This window comes from Tachyglossus aculeatus, chromosome 1 (assembly GCF_015852505.1).
Source record: "Tachyglossus aculeatus isolate mTacAcu1 chromosome 1, mTacAcu1.pri, whole genome shotgun sequence".
Classification (NCBI taxonomy): Eukaryota; Metazoa; Chordata; class Mammalia; order Monotremata; family Tachyglossidae; genus Tachyglossus; species Tachyglossus aculeatus.
Window position 1 is genome coordinate 19,904,767 of NC_052066.1, and position 10,443 is coordinate 19,915,209.

Here is a 10,443-nt window from a genome sequence, read left to right on the forward strand (position 1 = left end):
AGGCACAGAGAAGTTAAGTGACTTGCCAAAAGTCACACAGCTGACAAGTGGTGGAGCTGGGATTTGAACCCATGACCTCTGACTCCAAAGCCCATGCTCTTTCCACTGAGCAACACTGCTTCTTGTTTTTTATATATATGTATGTGTGTGTATATATACACACACACACACACGTGCTGTGGGGAGGGAAGGAGGTAGAGTGGGGGGATGGGGAGGAGGAGAGGGGAAAAAGGGGGTTCAATCTGGGAAGGCCTTTTGGCAGAGGTGAGCTCTCAGGGCTTTGAAGGGAGCAAGAGAGCTAGCTTGGTGGATGTGCAGAGGGAGGGCATTCCAGGCCGGGGGAGGACGTGGGCTGGGGTTCGACAGTGGGACAGGCGAGAAAGAGGTACAATGAGGAGGTTAGCGGCAGAGGAGTGGAGGGTGTGGGCTGGGCTGGAGAAGGAGAGAAGGGAGGTGAGGTAGCAGGGGGTGAGGGGATGGAGAGCCTTGAAGCTGAGTGTGAGGAGTTTTTGCTTGATGTGTAGGTTGACAGCCACTGCAGATTTTTGAGGAGGGGAGTAACATGCCCAGAGTTTCTGCACAAAGATCCATTTGGGCAGCAGAGTGATGTATAGACTGTAGTGGGGAGAGACAGGAGGGTGGGAGATGAGAGGAGGCTGATGCAGTAATTCAGTTGGGATAAGGTGAGAGACTTAACCAACAAGGTTGCAGTTTGGAGAGGAAAGGGTGGATCTTGGTGGTGTTGTGGAGGTGAGACCAGCAGGTTTTGGTGACGGATTGGATATGAGGGGTGAACAAGAGAGTGGAAATGTGTTTATTGGGGTGACATTGAAGGTGAAGGGAATTCCCATCTTCATGGCCTGGTCTACATATCCAGCCCTGATCTCTTTCCTTCTCTAAAGTCTCACACTTCTTCTGCCTTCATGACAGCACTACTTGGATGTCCTCCCATCACCTCTAACTCAACATGTCTAAAACAGAATTTCTTATTCATTCATTCAATCGTATTTATTGATCACTTACTGTTTGCAAAGCACTGTACCAAACACTTGGGAGAGTACAATACTACAATGAATAGACACATTCCTGACTACAACAAGCTCACAGTCTAGAGATGAGCTCACGTAACACCAAGGTGTCAGGTTTGTGAGATGGGAAGGATGGTGGTGCCACCTACAGTGATGGGAAAGTCATAGGGAGGATAGGGCTTAGGTGGGAAGATAAGAAGTTCACTTGTGGGCATGTTAAGCTTGAGGTGATGGGAGGGCATCCAAGCAAAGATGTCTTGAAGGCAAGAGGAAATGTGAGATGGGAGAGAGATCAGGGCTGGAGGTATAGCTTTGATTGTCTTCTGCAAAGGGGTGGTAAATGAAACAATGGGAGCGAATGAGTTTTCCAAGGGAGTGGGTGTAGGTGGAGAACAGAAGGGCCCTGAACCTTGAGGGACCCCCACAGTTAGGGCTTGGGAGGCAGAGGAGAAGCCTGCGAAGGAGACTGAGAATAAACAACCGGAGAGATGAAGAGGACAGAGACAGTGAAGCCAAGGCTGGATAACATTTCCAGGTGAAGGGGGTGGTCCACAGAGTCGAAGGCAGCTGAGATGTCAAGGAGGATAAAGGTGGAGTAGAGGCCATTGGATTTGGCAAGAAGGAGATCACTGGTGGCCTTTGAGAGGGTGGTTTCTGTGGAGTGAAGGGGACGGAAGCCAGATTAGAGAGATCAAGGAGAGAATTGGAGGAGAGGAATTTGAGACTTCCCATCCAAATCCTGTCCTCCCCATGACTGTCCCATCACTACTATCCTTCTTGATCCACAAGCCCGTAACCTTGGTGTTATCAATCAATCAATCAATCGTATTTATTGAGCGCTTACTATGTGCAGAGCACTGTACTAAGTGCTTGGGAAGTACAAATTGGCAACACATAGAGACAGTCCCTACCCAACAGTGGGCTCACAGTCTAAAAGGGGGAGACAGAGAACAGAACCCAACATACCAACAAAATAAAATAACTAGGATAGAAATGTACAAGTAAAATAAATAAATAAATAAATAAATAATCCTTGACTCTTCTCTCTTCCAACCCACATCTTCAATCCATCACTACATCCTGTCTGTTCCACCGTCACATAGCTAAAATCCACCCTTTCCACTTCATCCAAACTGCTACCATGTGAATCATATCACTTATCCTATCCTGCCTTGATTACTGTATCAAACTCCTTGCCTTCTGTCTCCCTACTCGGGTTCATACTTCACTCTGCTGCCCAGATCATTTTTCTGCAAAAAAGCATTTGGGCTATGTTTCTCCTCTCAAGAACCTCTGGTGGTTACCCATTTACCTCCGCTCCAAACAAAAAATTCCTCATCATTGTCTTTAAAGCACTCCATCTCCTTGCCCCCTCCTACCTCACCTCACTACTCTCCTACTACAATCCAGCCCACACACTTTGCTCCTCTAATGCTAAAATTCTCACTGTACCTCTATCTCGCCTTCGACCTCTCATCCATGTCTTCCTACCTCTAGCCTGGAATCCACTCCCTCTAATGCTAAACTCCTTGTGCCTTGATCTCACATTTCTCGAAGTCAACCCCTAGCCCTTGCTTACTTCAGGCCTGGAATGCCCTCCCTCCTCAAATCCAGCAGACAGCCATTCTGGAAGGGCTTCCCTCTTCATATCAGACAATTACTCTCCCCCCACTTCAAAGGCTTAGTGAAGGTACATCTCCTCCATGAATCCTTCCCTGTCTAACCCCTCCTTTCCTATTCTACTCTCTTCTGCATCCTCTTGACTTGCTCTCTTTATTCATCCCCTCCTCCCAGCCCCATAGCACTTACGTACATATCTGTAACTTTATCTTAATGTCTGTCTCCCCACCTAGACTATAAGCTTCTTGTGATAGGGAATGAGTCTGTTATATTGTACTCAACATGGCAAAGTGGATAAAGCATGGGCTTGGGAATCAGAAGGTCATGGGTTCTAATCCTGACTCCACTTGTCTGCTCTGTTGTTCTGGGCAAGTCACTTCACTTCCTCTGTGCCTCAGTTCCCTCATCTCTAAAATTCATTCATTCAATCATATTTATTGAGCGCTTACTATGTGCAGAGCACTGGGGATTAATATTGTGACCCAATGCGGGACAGGGTCCGTGTCCAACCTAATTTGCTTGTATCCATCCCAGCACTTAGTACAGTGCCTGGTGATGATGATGATGGGATTTATTAAGCGCTTACTATGTGCAGAACACTGTTCTAAATGCTGGGGAGGTTACAACTTGTACTTCCTAAACGCTTAGTACAGTGCTCTGCACACAGTAAGTGCTCAATAAATATGATTGAATGAATACAAGGTGATCAGGTTGTCCCACAGGGGGCTCACAGTCTTAATCCCCATTTTACACATGAGGTAACTGAGGCACAGAGAAGTTAAGTGATTTGCCCAAAGTCATACAGCTGACAATTGACAGAGCTGGGATTTGAACCCATGACCTCTGACTCCAAAGCCCATGCTCTTTCCACTGAGCCACGCTGCTTCTGGTACATAGTACAGAGTACTGGTACATGGTACATAGCGCTTAACAAATGCCGTAATTATCATTATTACTACTCTCCCAAGTTCTTAGTTTATTCATTAATCCAATCACACTTATTGAGTGCTTACTGTGTGCAGAGCGCTGTGCTAAGCACTTGGGAGAGTACAATATAACAATAAGCAGGCACATTCCCTGCCCACAACGGGATAACAGTCTAGAAGGGGAGAGAGACATTAATATAAATAAATTGGAAATATGTACAAGAGTGCTGTGGGGCTGGGAGAGGGGGATGAATAGAGGCAGTAAGTCAGGGAGATGCAGAAGGGAGTGGAAGATGAGAAAAAGGGGGGCTTAGGGAGGGCTGAACAGTGCTTGGCACATAGTAAGCACTATTTGGAGATGTGCCTTCAGTAAGTCTTTGGAGGTGGGGAGAGTATCTGTCAGATTTGAGGAGGGAGGGAGGGCGTTGCATGGCGTGGTGGATGAGGGGTCTGTGAGATAGACAATAATAATGATGATATTCCTTAAGTGCTTACTATGTGCCAAGCACTGTTCTACACACTGGAGGTACAGTGGGAAGTTTAGCACTAGAGGTGTGAAATGTGTGGGCTGGCTGGTAGTAGGAGAGTAGTGAATCAGTCAGTCATTTATTGAGCACTTACTGTTTGCATAGCACTGAATTAAGCACTTGGGAGAGTACAATATAACAAACAGACACATTCCCTGCCCACAACGAGCTTACAGTCTAGAGGGAGAGACAGATATTCATATGTGGTAGGAGGTGATTGAGTGCTTTGAAGTCAATGGTGAGGCCCTTTTGTTCAAAGCAGAGGGGGATGGGCATCCAGTGGAGTTTCTTGAGGACTGGGGAAACATGTCCTGAATATTTTTGTAGAAAACTAATTCAATAAATATGATTGAATGAATGCTCTGCACACAGTGAGCGCTCAATAAATAAATCTGACTGACTGACTCCCTTCTAGTTAATCTTTCTGGAGAAGGTGAGTGAAAGCTTCTGAGACCTGAATGACAGGAACTTATCGCTCAATAAATAAATCTGACTGACTGACTCCCTTCTAGTTAAACAGTTTTTCTGGAGAAGGTGAGTGAGAGCTTCTGAGACCTAAATGACAGGACCTTATGGGGAAATGAGGTAGTTGGGAGTGGCCAAGTGAAGATCTTTGATGCGGAGGTGGGGATCTCTGTCCTGATCTGCCTGGAATGGTTTAGTTTTGAATCCAGTCCTGCCTGGAGGCAGGAGGGTGGACTTGATGACCTCTTGAGATATCTTCCATTCTTGGATTCTATTGTTTTGTTGTATTGCTAAGAAATGTGCTTGCTGATGGGTCCTGAAAACTTTCCACTTCCCTTGTCTCTCACTGCTCATTCCCACCGTCACCTCCCCTTCTCAGAACTCTCTGTCGTCCCCCAGGTCTCTGGAGCCGTGCATGGAGATTCCTAAGAGTGTAAGAGGAGATACTCTGAAAAATATCTAAAAAATAGTAACTATATTTATACACATCAATCAATAGTATTTATAGAGTGCTTGGTGCAGGGTACTGTACTAAACACTTGGGGAAAGTATATACAGTTCATTCATTCATATTTATTAAGCTCTTAGTGTGTGCAGAGCACACGCTTGGGAAATGCTTAGGAAAGTACAGTACAACAATAATGACAATCCCTGTCTACAAGGAGCTCACAGTCTAGATGGGGGAGACAGACATCAATACAAATAAATAAAATTGCAGCTACATTCATAAATGCACACAGCTGGTAGAGTCTTTCAGACTCTCAAAAGAGAAGGGACGAGTAGGGGCAGGGGAATACATGGTGTAGTCGATAGAGCATAGGTACTGGTTCTAATCCTGACTCTGCCACTTCACTTCTCTGTGCCTGTTACCTCATCTGTAAAGTGGGGATTAAAAGCGTGAGCCCCACATGGGACAACCTGATTACCCTGTATCTACCCCAGCTCTTAGAGCAGTGCTTGGCACATAGTAAGCACTTATCAAATACCATAATAATAATAATCATATTAATCTGTGACCTTTAGGCATTTAACAATTAATAATAATTGTAGTATTGAAGTGCATACTAGGTGCCAAGTGCTGTAGTAAGAACTGGGGTAGATATAAGATCATCATGGGGTTCACTTTCTAAGTGGGAGGGAGAACAGGTATTTTGCAGATGAGGGAACTGAAGCATAGAGAAGTTAAGGGAATTGCCCAAGGTTACACAGCAGTTATGTGGAGGACCCACTATTAGAACCCAGGTCCTCCGACTCCCGGGCCTGTGTTCTCTCCACTAGTCCATACTGCTTCCTGATTTGATATTTGCTACACCCTCAATCCCACAGCACTCTTGTATATAGCTTTAAATGATATACTATAAATTATTTATATCAGTGTCTATCTTTCTAGATTGTGAGCTCATGGTAGGCAGGGAATCTATCTGCTAACTCTGTTGCATCAATTGACTAAGCCTTGAGGGCAAAGATCATGCCTACTGACTGTTACATCGTACTCTTTCAAGTGCTTAGTACAGTGCTCTGCACACAGTCAGTGCTCAATAAATACCACCGATTTCCCACCCCCCACCGCCATTTGCTTTTCCTTCTGCGTTGCCTATTATGCACTTGGATATGTACCCTTGAAGTACTTGACATTTTCCTCAGCCCCACAGCACTGATGTATATATTCATAATTTATTTTGATGTCTGTCTCACCCTCTAGGCTGTATGTTCCTTGTGGGCAGGGAATGTATCTACAAACTCTGTTTATGTTGTACTCTTCCAAGGACTTAGTACAGTGCTCTGCACACAGTGAGTGCTCAAATACCATTGATGGATTGATTACTGGAGTACATAGGAACTGCACTCCTATTTTTCCTCCCTTCCAATTTCTGTCATTCACCTCTACAGGCTCATAGCTGTTGCCTAGGAAATGGAGCTGCTGGAAGCAGCATGGTCTAGGGGATAAAGCATGGGCCTGGGAACTAGCGGATTTGGGTTCTAATACTGGCTCTGCTCTATGCTTCTGTTTTGTGACCTCATCAAATCACTTCTCTGTGCCACAATTTCCTCACCTGCAAAAAACTCCAGTGATTGCCCATCCCTCTCTCCACTGGCTTTAAAGCACTCTACCGCTTTGCCTGCTCCTACCTCACTTCACTAATCTCCTTGTACAAACCAGCCTGCACATTTTGCTCCTCTAGTGCTAACCTTCTCTGTGCCTCGGTCATGCCTGTCTCACTGTTGACCCCTGACCCACGTCCTGCCTCTGGCCTGGATTGTCTTCCCTCCTCAAATCTGACAGACAAGTATTCTCCCATCCTTTAAAGTACTATTGAAAGGACAGCTCCTCCAAGAGGCCTTCCCGGATTAAGCCTCCTTTTTCCTCCTCTCCCACTCCCTTCTGCATTGCCCTAACTTGCTCTCTTTGTTCTTGCCCCCTCCCAGGCCCATTGAACCTATGTCCATATCTGTCATTTATTTATTTGTATTGATGTCTGTCTCCCACCTCTAGACTGTAAGCTTCTTATGAGCAGGGATGTATCTGTTTATTGTTGCATTGTATCTACTTTCCCAAGCGCATAGTAGAGTGCTCAGCACCCAGTAAGCTCTCAATAAGTACGACTGAATGAATGGATAACTGCAAAATAGAGATGCAGTATTCTCTCTCTACTTAGACTGTGAGCCTCATGGAGATCAGGGATTGTGTCCAACCTGATTAACTCATATCTAGCCCAATGCTCAGAATAGTGCTTGACACATAGCATTTCACAAATACCAAAAAAAAAAAAAAATCAAGCCTTTCACTCCCTACCCCCTTTGGTCTCCATCTCTTTTCCCCCACTCTCTCCTCCCCTCCCAAGTCATCATTAGAGTAGATGGAATTTTCTATTCCTGCTCCATCATGGTAATGTCCAACACTGCCAGGATGGTGTGGGGTGGACGGGGAAAATTAAATGTATATTATGGGTGAGTTTATTCCTCCATGGGAAGGGCAGTCCAGCTAGGGGAATACTGGTGGTTCACCCATAATAGTAATAATAATAATTCTGTTAAGTGCTGACTATGTGCCAGGCACTGTCCTAAGCCCTGGGGTGGATACAAGCAAATGGGGTTGGGCGCAGTCCATGTCCCACACTGGCTTCATGGTCTTAATCCTCATTTTACAAATGAGGCAGCTGAGGCACAGAGAAATCAGGTGACTTGCCCAAAGGTCACATAACAGACAAGTGATGGAGGTGGGATTGGAACCCAGGTGAAAACCCTGGGGGAAACTCAGTGAGAGAGTGCTTGGCTGCGATGAGATTTCTGTTGAATGTCAAGGTAGCCAGGAGTGGGAAGTGAAAGATGGTTCTAAGTCTGGAATTTTTGATGGTCTGATTGGAATGGACGAGGATGGCCAGTGTCCAACATGGCTCTCCGGAGGGGAAAGGGAAACCCTCAGATTCTATCAATTGGCTCAACCTCTTCCACTTTTGAGCTAGGTAGGTCAATAGAATGCCCTCCCTCTGCCCATCCGCCAAGCTAGCTCTCTTCCTCCGTTCAAGGCCCTATTGAGAGCTCACCTACTCCAGGAGGCCTTCCCAGACTGAGCCCCTTCCTTCCTCTCCCACTAGTCCCACTCTCCACCCCCCCATCTTACCTCCTTCCCTTCCCCACAGCACCTGTATATATGTATATATGTTTGTACGTATTTGTTATTCCATTTATTTATTTATTTATTTTGTACGTATCTATTCTATTTATTTTATTTTGTTAGTATGTTTGGTTTTGTTCTCTGTCTCCCCCTTTTAGACTGTGAGCCCACTGTTGGGTAGGGACTGTCTCTATATGTTGCCAACTTGTACTTCCCAAGCGCTTAGTACAGTGCTCTGCACACAGTAAGTGCTCAATAAATACGATTGATGATGAATAGATCCTAAATCATTTTAGGGAGCCAGCAAAATCCAGTTAGAGTGACTGGGTTCAAAGAATTTAGGCATGTCATTCCATTTCTCTGACGCTTTTGGTGCCTCTAGTTCAATGACAATAATAGTAATAATAATAATGATTGCTGTATTAAGCACTTACTATGTGCCAGGCACTGTACTAAGCTCTGGGGTGGATATAAGCAAATCAGGTTAAACATAATCCCTGTCCCATGTCAGGCTCAGTCTCAAACCCCATTTTGCAGATGAGGTAACTGAGGCATAGAAAAGTTGAATGACTTGCCCAAGGTCACACAGCAGAGAAGTGGCGGGACTGGAATAAGAGAAGCAGCATGGCTTAGTGGAAAAAGCACAGGCTTGGGAGTCATGTCGTGTGTTCTAATCCCTGTTCTACTACTTGTCTGCTGTGCGACCTTGGGCAAGCTACTTAACTTCTCTGTGCATCTGTAAAATGGGGATTAAGACTGTGAGCCCCACTTTGGACAACCTGAGCCCATTGTTGAGTAGGGACCGTCTCTATATGTTGCCAACTTGTACTTCCCAAGCGCTTAGTACAGTGCTCTGCACACAGTAAGCTCTCAAATACAATTGACTGAATGAATGAACAGTGCTTAGCAGATAGTAAGCACTTAACAAATACCATTATTATAATTATTATATAACCCATGGCCTTCTGACTCCCAAGCCTGTGCTCAGCCCACTATGTTGTGCTGCTTCTATTGCCTCCTCCTGACCTACTTCATGGAGTTGGAGTTTCAGAAGGATTTAAATGGCTGTCTCCCCTTCTAGATGGTAAGCTTGTTGTGGCAGGAAGCATGCTTACCAACTCTGTTATTTTGTACTCTCCCAAGGGCTTAATACACTGCTCTGCACACAGTAAGCACTCAATAAATACAATTGACTTTTGATTTTGATTTATTTTTTTTTCCCCACCTGAAGGGCCAGGTCCAATTTTAGAAATAGTAGGGGCCCATGAGCTGATTTGCAGTAGCCTATAAACTCTGTTCAATTTACTTCATGAAGTTTGCAAAGTAGTCTCTTTTCCATGATTTCCATCAACTGCAATTGAGCTATATAATAACAATAATGGCATTTATTAAGCGCTTGCTATGTGCAAAGCACTGTTCTAAGCGCTGGGGAGGTTACAAGGTGATCAGGTTGTCCCACGGGGACTCACAGTCTTCATCCCCATTTTACAGATGAGGGAACTGAGGCCCAGAGAAGTTGTGACTTGCCCAAAGTCACACAGCTGACAATTGGCAGAGCCGGAATTTGAACCCATGACCTCTGACTCCAAAGCCCGGGCTCTTTCTACTGAGTCATGCTGTTTCTCTATATCAATTAATAGAGAAGCAGCAAAGCAGAAGCAGTTAGAGAAGCAGTGTGGCTCAGTGGAAAGAGCACGGGCTTTGGAGTCAGAGGTCATGGGTTCAAATCCCTACTCTGCCAATTTTCAGCTGTGTGACTGGGCAAGTCACTTAACATCTCTGTGCCTCATTTCCCTCATCTGTAAAACAGGGATTAAGATTGTGAGCCCCACGTGGGACAACCTTGATCACCTTGTATCCCCCAGCACTTAGAACAGTGCTTTGCACATAGCACTTAACAAATACCATTATTATTATTATTATTATTATATCAATATACCTCTTTTAGCAGGAGTGCGTCGTGGCCTAGGGGATAAAGCATGGGAGTCAGAGGGTCGTGTGTTCTGATCCCAGCTCAGCCATTTGTTGACTTTGTGACCTTGGGCAAGTCACTTCACTTCTTTGTACCTCAGTTACCTCATCTGTAAAATGGGGATTGAGACTATGAGCCCCATGAGGAACAGGGACTGTGCCCAACCTGATTTGCTTATATCCAACCCAGCGCTTAGTACAGTGCCTGACATACAGTAAGTGCTTAGCAAATACCATAATTATTACCATAACTGTCTAAAGTGGAGGCTAAGAGCTAGAGAAGTGGGGCT